The sequence below is a fragment of the Artemia franciscana genome, chromosome 9 (assembly GCF_032884065.1).
Source record: "Artemia franciscana chromosome 9, ASM3288406v1, whole genome shotgun sequence".
NCBI classification, from domain to species: domain Eukaryota; kingdom Metazoa; phylum Arthropoda; class Branchiopoda; order Anostraca; family Artemiidae; genus Artemia; species Artemia franciscana.
The window spans coordinates 28778272-28791847 of record NC_088871.1 but is presented as its reverse complement, the minus strand read 5'-3'; the positions used below and the strand labels follow the sequence as shown (position 1 = coordinate 28791847).

Genomic DNA, 13576 nt, shown 5'->3' with positions numbered 1-13576 from the left:
AAAAAATCCAGGAAATGGTAAGGGTTTCAAAAAAGTTATTATAGCCTGAAAGATATCACATTGTTTCTTCTTACTACCTGCTAGGCTGCTACGCCATATCGCCATAGAAAACAAGATCGAAATCTCAACGATCCTCACAGCAATTTCTGAAGGGGGTGGAGAGTCTACTAAAAAAAAAAAAAAAAAAAAAAAAAAAAAAAAAAAAAAAAAAAAAAAGAAAAAAAGAAAAGGGTTTCAAAAAAGCTATTAATACACTGAAATATATCACATTGTTTCTTTTTACTACCTAATACGCCATACCGCCATAGAGGACAAGAGGAAATCTTAACTATTCTCACAGCAATTTCTGAATGAGGCAGAGGGAAGTCTATTAAAAAAAAAAAAAAAAAAAAAAAAAAAAAAAAAAAAAACAGGAAAGGACAAGGGTTACACCATATCGCCTTTGAGGACAAGAGGAAATCTTAACGATACTCACAGCAATTTCTGAATGGGGTGGGGAGTCTATTAAAAAAAAACATCCAGGAAAGGGCAAGGGTTAAACCATATCGTATTTAAGGACAAGAGGAAATCTTAAAGATACTCACAGCAATTTTTGAAGGGGGCGGGGAGTCTATGTAAAAAAACAGGAAATGGAAAGGGTTTCAAAAAAGCTATTATTAGCCTGAAAGATATCACTTTGTTTCTTCTTACTACCTAATACGCCATATCGCCATAGAGGACAAGAGGAAATCTCAACGATCCTCACAGCAATTTCTGAAGGGGGGAGTATATTTAGAAAAATCCAGGAAAGGGCAAGGGTTACACCATATCACCTTTGAGGACAAGAGGAAATCTTAACGATACTCACAGCAATTTCTGAAGGGTCGGTGAGTCTTATTAAAAAATCCAGGAAAGGGCAAGGAGTTACACCATATCGCCTTTGAGGACAAGAGGAAATCTTAGCGATACTCACAGCAATTTCTGAAGGGGGCGGAGAGCCTATTTAGAAAAATCCAGGAAAGGGCAAGGGTTACACCATATCGCCTTTAAGGACAAGAGGAAATCTGAACGATACTCACAGAAATTTCTGAAGGGGGCGGGGAGTCTATTTAAAAAATCCAGGAAAGGGCAAGGGTTACACCATATCGCCTTTGAGGACAAGAGGAAATCTTAACGATACTCACAGCTATTTCTGAAGGGGGCGGGGAGTCTATTAAAAAAAACAGGAAAGGGAAAGGGTTTCAAAAAAGCTATTGATAGCCTGAAAGATATCACATTGTTTCTTCTTACTATCTAATACGCCATATCATCATGGAGGACAAGTGGAAATCTCAACGATCCTCAAAGCAATTTCTGAAGGGGGGGGGAATATATTTAAAAAAAAGCCAGGAAAGGGCAAGTGTTACACCATATCGCCTTTGAGGACAAGAGGAAATCTTAACGATACTCACAGCAATATCTGAAGGGGGCGGGGAGTCTATTTAAAAAAAAATCCAGGAAAAGGCAAGGGTTACACCATATAGCCTTTGAGGACAAGAGGAAATCTTAACGATACTCACAACAATGTCTGAAGGGGGCGGAAAGTCTATTTATAAAAAAAATCCAGGAAAGGGCAAAGGTTATACCATATCGCCTTTGAGGACAAGAGGAAATCTTAACGATACTCACAATGTCTGAAGGGGGCGGAAAGTCTATTTATAAAAAAAATATCCAGGAAAGGGCAAAGGTTATACCATATCGCCTTTGAGGACAAGAGGGAGTCTTAAAGATACTCACAGCAATTTCTGAAGGGGGTGGGGAGTCTATTAAAAAAAACATCCAGGAAAGGGCAAGGGTTAAACCATATCGTATTTAAGGAAAAGAGGAAATCTTAAAGATACAGCAATTTTTAAAGGGGGCAGGGAGTCTATGTAAAAAAAAAAAAAAAAAAAAAAAAAAAAAAAAAAAAAAAAAAAAAAAAAAAAAAAGGAAAGGGAAAAGGTTTCAAAAAAGTTATTATTAGCCTGAAAGATATCACTTTGTTTCTTCTTACTACCTAATACGGCATATCGCGATAGAGGACACGAGGAAATCTCAACGATCCTCACAGCAATTCCTGAAGGGGGGAGTATATTTAGAAAAATCCAGGAAAAAGCAAGAGTTACACCATATCACCTTTGAGGACAAGAGGCATATCGCGATAGAGGACACGAGGAAATCTTAACGATACTCACAGCAATTTCTGAAGGATCGGGGAGTCTATCTAAAAAATCCAGGAAAGGGCAAGGGTTACACCATATCGCCTTTGAGGACAAGAGGAAATCTTAGCGATACTCAGAGCAATTTCTGAAGTGGGCGGAGAGCCTATTTAGAAAAATCCAGGAAAGGGCAAGGGTTACACCATATCGCCTTTAAGGACAAGAGGAAATCTGAACGATACTCACAGAAATTTCTGAAGGGGGTGGGGAGTTTATTTAAAAACATCCAGGAAAGAGCAAGGGTTACACCATATCGCCTTTGAGGACAAGAGGAAATCTTAACGATACTCACAGCTATTTCTGAAGGGGGCGGGGAGTCTATTAAAAAAACAGGAAAGGGAAAGGTTTTCAAAAAAGCTAGGGGGCGGGGAGTATATTTAAAAAAAAACATCAACGAAGGGCAAGGGTTACGCCATATCGCCTTTGAGGACAAGAGGAAATCTTAACGATATTCACAGCAATTTCTGAAGGGTGCGGGGAGACTATTTAAAAGGAAAAAAGAAAAGGAAAAGGGTTTCAAAAAAGCTATTAATAGCCTGAAAGATATCACATTGTTTTTTTTTTACTACATAATACGCCATATCGCCGTAGAGGACAAGAGGAAATCTTAAAGATTCTCATAGCAATTTCTGAATGGGGAAGAAGTCTATTAAAAAAAAAAAAAAAACAGGAAAGGGAAAGGGTTTCAAAAAAGCTTTTATTAGCCTGAAAGATATCATGTTGTTTCTTCTTACTACCTAATACACCATATCGCCATAGAGGACAAGAGGAAATCTTAACGATTCTCACTGCAATTTCTGAATGGGGCAGGGGGGGGTGTATTAAAAAAGGGAAAGGGCGAGGGTTTAAAAAAGCTATTGTTAGCCTGAAAGATTTCACATTGTTTCTTCTTACTACCTGATGCGCCATATCGCCATAGAGAAAAAGTGGAAATCTCAACGATACTCACAGCAATTTTTGAAAAGGGGAAGTCTATTTAAAAAAAAAATCCAGGAAAGGATGAGGGTTTCAAAAAAGTTATCATTGGCCTGAAAATATATCACATTGTTTCTTCCTACTGCCTACCACGCCATATCTTTAGCAGATTTCTCGAATTCTTTAAATGAATATTCAAGTTTATTTTTCTTTTAAATAATCCCTGACCTACCCTTTTATGGCACTTGGTATTTACCAAGTGACATAGCGATCGCAATTTCTGTTCGTCGGTCCGCCTGTCTGTCTGTCGGTCCCGATTTTGCTAGCTCGGGCACTTCCATAAGCTAGGACGACGAAAGTTGGCAGGCGTGTCTAGCAAGCGTAAACTTGGCCCGATTCGACCATCTGGGGGAGGGGAGGGGAACGAGCGAACGAGATAGTTGAGAAGAATTTTTATTCGCGATAAGACAAATCATTGTTGTTCTTATATGTGTGTCGTCGGTGTAGTGGTATGATTCTCGCTTTAAGTGAGAGAGGTCCTGGGTTCGAATCCTGGACGGTTTAAATTTTTACATAAAGAAGATCTGAAACTAGATACGTGATCGATCTAGCGATCGCTGAAAGTTGGCGAGATTATCAGGGACCGGACCAGATTAAATAAGAAATAGTCGCTTCCTCGATTCGATCATCTGGAGGGGGCGTGATTGAAATAACCGGCCTGTATCCGCTCTCTGTGGGGGAGTGGGGGGATTTCCAGTTCTTTGGCTAGTTCGGTTTCTGGACATGCTAGGACGATGAAAATTGGTGGGTGTGTCAGGGACCTGCATAAATTGACTTGATGACATTCGTATCCTCGACCATCTGGGGGGCGGAGGGAGGGGAAATCGCGAAAATTGATGTATGTTTATCTTACCAATAAGTGATCGGATCTTAATGAAACTTGACATATAGAAAGATCTAATGTCTCAGATACTACATTTTCAATTAGGATCGGATCCGGGGACATTGGGGAGTGGAGGGGGAAGCGAAAATCTTGGAAAATGCTTAGAGTGGGGAGATCGGGATGAAACTTGATGGAAAGAATAAGCACAAGTTCTAGATACGTGATTGGCATAGCCGCACCGGATCCGATCTCTTTGGGGGAGTTGGGAGGGGGAGATTTCCAGTACTTTGGCGAGTTCAGTGCTTCTAGACGAACAGCAAAGTCGATAACTCTAGTACCGAGTCTAATTTTAGGTTCCGACTTCGTCACAAGTGCCATATGAGCTCTTGGCTCTCGCTTTATTTATTTATCTTTTTTTAATAGGCAGCCACCGCTGAGGTTAGTCTTCTAAATGGGATTCTTAGAGATTTTAATTTTGAATTTCAAACATAAATTAAACTTGAAAGAGTATTATTTCTGATACATGACAATTTGACGGGCAAAGATGTCATTGATTGTTGTTGATGATAATACAAAAAAAGACAGTAGATTTTTGAGTTTTTTGAGCGGAGGGACGGTGGGATAGTAGCCAATAATTTTCTCGGGATAAGTCCAACCATGTAGAAAACTGACCATAAACCCATTCGCTTTAAGCTTGGTTGCAATTTTTCGATTTTAGGGACCCTATTTTTAATAGCGTCGTAAATATTTTGAATTCTAATTTGGTGTTCTTATAGTTGATATTTATATTTTCAACGTTAAGTCAAGAAAATATATTTAAAAAAAAATTCACAAAGAATATCAGTTGGCCCGTAAAACAGGTTTGCGTTAAAAATTCAGCCAATTTTGATATTTCCTTTGGGTTACCAATAAAACAAACCAGCGTATTCACAAAAAGATTTTGAATTCAAAATTTTAAGCTTGGGATTTTGATTAGATTTCTAATAATAAAATCTTATTAATCGGAAAAGACATGGTTATTCGATTGCCTCTAAGACAGAAAGTGGTAGCTTAAAAAACGAATCATTGTATTTATGCAAGTTTTATACTTTATTACAATCAATTTCGGGACGAAGAGCACTTAAATAATAAAATACTAAGCTGGTTAGATAAAAATTAAAAACTCAATGACTTTTATTTATTAAAAAAAGTCCTTAGTGGTCATTTTTTCTGATTTTTTATTTATGTTCAATATTAGATGGGACGGTCAATACCGCAAAAACGTGCACAATTTTTTTAACTAGTACTAGCGGTGGCTGAGGATATAAAAATAAAATAAAATCTCACGCAAAAAAAAAAACAACTATAAATTCCAATTAGCTTGACACATGTGACAGGATAGAAAAAAAATTCTCATACTATTGGTTGTGAGTTCGTTAAGGTCAAGAGATCATGCATTTGAATATTCTATATCAGCTATTATCAAAAGGGCAATCGAAAGTTCATCATAGCTACAACAATAATAAAATACTAAGCTGGTTGGATAAAAATTAAAAACTCAATAGTTAATAATTCAGCAGTCCACAACAGAAGTTCCAGGACAAACTGGGGTTACCTGACAGGGTTTTGAGGGTATCACTGCCATTAACTCCAATTTTCGGTAACTAAGTTAAATGATTATCACCGAAATCGGTACTTGTTATATATCCCGACCGGACTCAGGAAGTTTGAGCTGTTAGAACCGGTTTCTCTGTTTGGATTCGAAGATAATTAGCTTAGGCTCAGTGAGATAAACTACGTACTGTTTAGATATATTGTTATTTAATATTTAATATATAGAGTAGGCATTTTGCTAGGTTTTGGTTTTTAATATAATGCGTTCTGGACGGCCTACTTTCCATAATTCTCTGTTGCAGTCTCCATATTTTTGTTACTAAAGTATTATATTTTCATCATGTTTTAGTATATTTCATTATGATTAACCAAACTTCGCTTCTTGAGTGTTGTTGGGATATTTAACAAGTACCCAAAAGTCTATTAAAATTCATGAAGATCTCTCGTATCATTATTACCCTCAAAATAATTTTCTTAACATTACCTCACCTCCAACCGAAAATACCGTCAATCCCAGTGGTGTCAATTTACAAGAATTTAGAGGTGGAGGGGGGGGGGGGCAAAATGTGTTTTTCCAAACTGGGAGGTTTTTTTTTATTAATTTATTGAAATTACTACAAAGACGTATTTCAACTAAAATACCACTAAAAAGATAATTTTCAAAATACCCCTAGTAAGTATTTTGCTAAAACAAAGTATCACGAATATTCACAGCTCCAAGACATACGGTTTCCAGCTTGAAACCGTAGATACAATATACATTACTAGCTATTTTTGTCCAAACCTATGGCATAAATTAGAAATTATCTATGATTTCAATTAGGTAATTAGTAAGTGTATTTTAAAATGACATTCATCGTATTAATTAATAACGCGTATTTGTAAAATTCCTACTAACTATGGCAACTGCGAGGACACTGTTTCACGATCTCTGTCAACAAATTAGCTCAGGCAGAAAGGTGGACCCCAGGTAAGGACACAGCTATATAAAAGTATTACTTCCTGACAGATCCGCAATAGAACTCTATCAAGCCCGAAAAAGCCGGGCTATAGAACCCTACCATTCCCTACCATTCCCTACCAAATCAGCTACATTAAAGTATTACCTCCGATCAAATTTTCTACTTAGTTATTTCTAAATCCACCCGTGTCACTCACGTGCAATAGGTGCATTGCAGTACAGCAAAACTGTCAGGGGCAGTGAGTGAAACACCTACTGTTTCACCCTAAATAAAAATTTCGTTCTGTGATGTGAGACTGTCCCCTAAACCTATGATTTCAAGTTGTGAACTTTTTCAGAAAATAATTTTTTTTTATCGCATAAAAACCTCGCACGGAGGCCAACCTTTCTCCAACACCTTATATTTAATAGTAGAAAAAAGGCAGCACTAGACTTTTTAGTCCAACCGTCTGTGCTGACCTCCTTTTCATGCCCCTTTAGCCAGGAAGTAAAATGTGGGGTTGGGAGCCAGCCATCCTGTGCTTTTGCATACCTAATAATATTGGATAATAATAAATAATACTGTTTAATAGTATGGATTTTACATCTATTTTACCTTTATTTAACTGTAATTCATGTGAGTAGGACATTAACAGAGGCGTAGCTGTGATTTTCAGCTACTGGGGACAATGTTTGTTTTTGCATAACTACCCAACATTACTACCACAATATAAGCAAAAAAAGAAGAAAAAAAACACAGTTTGGTGGCCCCTCAGAGGCTGCACTTGAGGACAACCCCCATCTCACCTCCTTAGAAATGTCACTGGATATTAACAAGTTATTTTTACTAGCCGGTAAAACTACCGGTGTTATAAAAAATAAATTTTAGCTTTTGAAAAGTCTTGTGGACATGACGGTGGCCCTCGAAATACAAAGTTTTGGTAACTTAACATTAGCATGTGGTTTTATAACTCATCCCCCCTCTATCAAAAATGCTGATTACACATTATATGCCCTTCAATTCTCATTTTGAAAAATAAGCATAACCAGCCTCGGTATTAAAATTTTTGCTTTTCCACCAATACGCGCATTTTTATTTTGGGTTTGTTCCCCTCTCCTTATTTATAAACTGCAAATTAATTTTTTCCTGTGAACCTACTTTGATTTATTGTATCCACAATCAATATCATCAAATATTCCAAATATTGCAATAATGAAAAAAAAAAAAAAAAACACGAAAAAGGGAAGGAAAAGACAGCTTGTAACATCGAAGCATACTCCATACTTCATCCAATTAGGCCTTAGCAGAAATTATTTCTAGTTAATGTTTTTTGAACACATTAAAGGTTTCTATGTGCTTCGGCACTGCAAGGATTAAGTAAGTTTCTATGGAGCGACATTTATTAACAAGAATATTTAAAAAAGGGAATATAATGAGTGTTTAAATATTAAAGTGCATACCAGAGTTGAGGCACCGAGAGCCACCAGTCACAATCACAATAATAGCGATTGCTTCCACTTCCAAATAGTCCCCGAAGCCGCGCCAAAAACCGGCGACACGCCGCCACCGACAATACTTCAGCGCGCCAATGCCAATACGATCAGTGGCAGCACGCTTCCGGAAATTTTAATCGCCGTGTCAATTTTAAATTTTTGGTCAACATGCCTGAGACTCTAGGTGGGAGTGCCTTTACTAAAGCTAACACACAAGTATTCGTCCAATAAGAGATTTATACTTATTAATGCCGTTTACTGTGTCATTTAAACAAATAATAGGAAAACTGTAGGTTTCACCGTTCGCCTGCCAGTCCAGGGAACTTGGGTACCGGGCACCTTTAGGCTACAAGCGGCCAAGCCTATTAGGCTTAGGTTCAATTGTTCACCTGTGAGTCAAAGCAAATTCAGTCCCAGATTTTACATACAAGTCCTATGGGCATTGTCCGTCACGCGTCAAACCAAAAGCAATACAGTAGTTCTATGACTATTTACCTTAGTTCTGCCCTAGGAATAACGGTAGGACGAATGGATGATAGACTTATCTATCAACAAGGGAAATGACATCATAATTATGCAATCCTAAAAAGGGCTTGTGCCATATTTGCCTCTCACTCACTCGAACTATCTGTCTTGCCTTTTTCGACAATTATCCATGGCTTGATGCCCCCTCCCTACAACTTGATTTAAATTCAAAATCAACGGACTCGGCCTCGGCCTGCACCCCTGAAAACCCTTTCTGCTGCGGCACTTATTTCCAGCAACGATAGAACTTTTCTTGCCAAAGCTGCAATCCATGGCAGCTGACTACAGTATCTTTTCCAGAAGGCAATGCTTGGGTAGAGCATAGAACTTAGCAGCAACAGTCAGTCCTGAACCCCTGGAAACCCTTGCTGCTGTGGCACTTGTTGTCGGTAACTATAGAATTTTTCTTGGCAAAGTTGCAATCTATGGCAATTGAGTAAAGTATTTTTTCCAGAAGGCAATGGTTAGATTGATTGTATTAACTAGAGTAGGGTCTTTTGATCTCCTGGCATGGGCTGACAAGCCCGGATATAAATCAACTTGACGCTTAATCACACCATTATTTTTATCCTGTTCTGCATTGTCATTCTGACACATTATTTGGTCAAGCAGTCTAGTGTTTCATGTATGATCATAAGGACATTTAGAGTTGCTGCTCTCCTGAGAAAACCCACTAGCTATATTCACACAACTGATTGGGTAGCTGCTCCACTGACAGCACCAAAGGCTACAGAGTACTCTTCAGGCTTTTCGAGGACCCTCTCCACTTCGTACAAAAGAATTATTACTGCACTAAAATGCTCACTGTAAGTTGAAATGGAGGGACCTGGAGTATTGGTTGAACAAATTCGGTTCACAAGAGATGTGATAAAACATCTTATTTCAGCCGGCAACACTAGAGGCTTAACCATTTTGAACAAGAGTTCCCTTCTTGTCAATGAAGTCCAAAAGTGCAGCTGTCAGCATGACATCATCCCTTGGGAAGCGGGAGTCAAACTCGTTTTTCACATTTTCTTTCAGAAGCAAAATAGAGCTATTATCATTAGGTTGCTTCCCAAGATGACCTCTTGGGAGGCCTCAAAAGAGCAGAGCAACATTTAGGATGGGAATGAAATCTCCCTCGATAGCCTCTACTGTAGTAGAAAAATTCGGCAGTAGAGAGCAAAGGTCACGCATCAGTTCATATTTCGCATCATCTAGAGCAGGGTTAGGTTTCCAAATTTTACACAGAATACTTGCTAGAGCGCCTTCGCATTGAATAATACTTTGCATCATACTATATGTTGCATTCTATCTTGTGGGCAAACCCAGTTCCAGGGACCTGCATTTTTCGTATCTTGATAACAAAGGAGACAGATCATTAGCACCCTGCACAGTGGGCATCAGAATATCTGATGTATAGGTATGTAAAATATCTTGCACCATATGAGTCAATTACAACTATACTCAATTATTAAAAAATATACTTAATGTTAACCTTTTTTAAACATCTATCACCCGGGATTGGCATTGGGAATCAATTTTAGGGCCAACCAATGGCAGACAAATATAGCAATAGATTCTGAGATTTTAATTTATAGATGTCATTGGTTTGAAATGTGAGACAGCTCTGGTATGAAAGTTTAAACAGAGTTGCCTTAGTTTTATTCTGATTCTGAGCATCAGAATCAAGAACCTCATCTAAATCTCAAAATCTTTTAAGGAATCCATTGCTATTTGAAATTTGAAATTTTCGAGAAGGCTGTTAGGAAGACAAAGAATTTGTACGTAAGTTTAGTTCTTCCACTTTGTACATGCTTTCATGCACTAAAAAACATTTTGGGTGGGGGAGGGGGGTTCTGTTACTAATAAAATGTTTCACTTTGCTTTCAGGCCTTTGTAGAATAGCTGCATTTTTGCATATGGTAAAACACTTATAAATGAGGTATTCGAGGAATATCATGGCTGGTCGAAACTCATTTAAATATTACATTGTAGCAAAGAGGACAGAAACAAGTGAATGATAATGTAAAGTCCGTAGTTGGCGAGTTCATTCAAATACACTTCGAGACGATCCAAAATGTTTGCATGTACCGTTAGATAGTAGATTTTCCATTACATTTGCCTCTCAATAATCTCAGAAAATAATTAAATTTTGACTCTTTCTCTTAACTCTACTTTTTGAAACAGTTCAGAACTTTAGCGTAAAGAGCGGGCGGTGAGGAGGAAACGACCCTTTCATATACGGAGTAATTTCTGTTCGTTTTAAGTTTTAATGTCGCTCCTTACTTTCAGTTAAAAAAAAACTTGTTTTTTTATTTGATTTCTGAACATTTTTGAATTAATGCATGTTTTGATTTTGGCTCTCCGCTCATAAACAATTAAAACGACATTTGCATATTTTTTTTTTTTTTTTTTGGATAAATGGCTTTCTCATAGTTTTAATCGGAACATTTTGAGAAAAAAGGAGCGGGGAAGGAGGCCGAGTAGCCCTCCAATTTTTTTATTACTTAAAAAGGCAACTAGAATTTTTAATTTTTTACGAACATTTTCATTAGTAAAAAATAAACGTAACTTACGAATTCACTTACGTAACGAACTTCTATATTCGTAAATTTTTATAACATATATGAGAGGGTTTACCCCCTCGTTAATACCTCGCTTTTTACACTAAAGCTTAAATTTTGTCCCAATTTCTTAACAATGACCCCTGAATCACAATGACCGTAGAATAAATAGTTGAAATTACTAAAAATACTCAAGGAGGCACACTCGTGCCTCCACGGGATGCATTTCGTAGCCCGAGCTCCAACTAAGAAACCTGCCAAATTTCATCCCCCTCCGACCTGCCAAATTTCATCCCCCTCCGACTTTTCCTTCATGGGGAAAATCTGGCCGAAAGCCACGCCTAAAGGTCACAGCCGACATCGGATCTGGGTGTACGAAGACTCATTCGACGCGGAATTCTCCGAGTAATTTTGCTTGAAAGTTTCGTCGGAAAATCTTAACCCCCCGATTTTCTAGCTTAGAAAAACCCCATTTCCCCATAAGAGCCCATGTTAAGTTTTTTGTTGTTAAAAGTTACGAATTTCAACATCAAGTACATCAAAATGATCAGCTCGACATGATGAGACTGACTGAAAGCTTCAAAAAATTCTGTCTTAATCCGTAAAATTTTTATTTGAGAAAAATGACAGAAACCCTTTTTTTCTGCCACGCCTACAGGTCACATCCGACATCGGATCTGGGTGTACGAAGACTCATTCGACGCGGAATTCTCCGAGTAATTTTCCTGGAAAGTTTCGTCGGAAAATCTTAACCCCCCGATTTTCTAGCTTAGAAAAACCCATTTCCCCATTGAAGCTAAAATTTTCTCTTGTAATAGCATCACTTGTTTGAAAAATTCTTACACTAATAGCAGCTTGGCGCAGCGGAAGCGTGCTGGGCCTATAACCCAGAGGTCGGTAGATCGAAACCGCTAGCTGCTATCTTTTTAAAATTTGTAAAATTAGGTAATTTTGTCAGTTTGAATTTATTGATAGAGAAAGGGAGAAAACAAACATGGAAACATGTGATCAGAATTACATACTGGAATGTTCACAAGAATTTATACTGAAGCGGGGGTAAGGCTTGATGGAAGCAAGTTAAAAGAACCATTTAAATTGATTTCCTAATTGAAGCCGTTGGTGAAATTTTCTATTGTAATAACTTGTTTGATAACAAGCATAACAGCAGCTTGGCGCAGCAGAAGCACGCTGGGCCCATAAACCGGAGGCGGGTGGGTAAAAACCACTAGCTGCTAAATTTTTAATTAAGCTGCTAAACTATTAAAATTATCAAAATTAGATAATTTTGTCAGTTTGAATTTATTGATACAGAAAGCGAGAAAATAAACATGGAAAATTATTATTAAATTACATCCACCATGGATTGTAGAAAAACGTACAGAAATAATATGAAAAAAACTTCGTTTTCTTAAAGAGTTAAAGAGGCTGCGTCCCAAAGTCGAACCTTAAAACGTAAAGGAATTGGGAAAGGCAGTTGGGGGGCTGCCGCCCCCCAAACCCCCCGCATTTAAAGACTCTTTTGTACAGGATTTTTGTTGTGGGGGGCTCCCGCCCCCTAACCCCCCGCTCTTGGCTTCGGAAAGACCCTCTTTTAATTAACAAAACAAAAAACCTGTACAAGAGTCTTTAAAAGCGGTGGGTTTGGGGGGCGGCAGCCCCCAACTACCTCTCCTAATTCCTGTACGTTTTAAGATTCGACTTTGGGACGCAGCCTCTTTAACTCTTTAAGAAAACGAAGTTTTTTTCATATTATTTAGCGTAAAGAGCGAGGTATTCCGAGGAGGTGAGCCCCTCATATGCGTAATAATTTCTGCTCGTTTTAAGTTTTAATACTGCTCCTTACTTTCAGTTGAAAAAAAACTTTTCATATTTATTTTTTCATTGTTTTTTTTTAAATAATGTTAGAAAGTTCTGAGCCCCCTTCATTGAAATTCTCTTCCCCCCACGACAAATTCCTCCATGGAAAGATCCTCCCACATACCTCCCAATAAAAATTAACGATAATATCATAGTTTCTACAATATAACCAAAACTCGACAGAGACTGTCAAGATTCGATCTAACTAAGGAAATTGTTGTTGGGCCCGAGTTCCAACCAAGAAAAAACAGCTTTCAAAGAAGAAAGTGAGAATTAATGTGTCGATTAATTAACGGAAAGTACTGTGAGTGAGTGTAAAAAAAAGTAAAATTTGCCAATCAAAAAAGTGAATCCATTCAACTTTACCCATTACCGTTTACCCAGTAGTCACCCATCAAATTTAATAAGGGCAATGGCAATTTTAGAATGTTATAGAGGAAAACTTCAGATATAATCAATCAACTTAAAGCTATTTAAATCAGTTTCAGGAGTCCTAGTAGGGAGTGATGGACCCATTATCCCTAAACATATATACAGTCTTAAAAAAAGCATCTTTATTATAGACCGCATACCAAGTAAAAGCATCGACGATGAAGAATCATAGTTC

At 37.7% G+C, this 13576-nt stretch overlaps 1 protein-coding gene across 9 annotated transcripts in view; it reads right to left on the bottom strand.

The window, feature by feature from the left end:
* Positions 1-13576, bottom strand: part of LOC136031233 (myocyte-specific enhancer factor 2-like) — a 182428-nt gene that overhangs the window by 17279 nt on the left and 151573 nt on the right. The window lies entirely within an intron of this gene.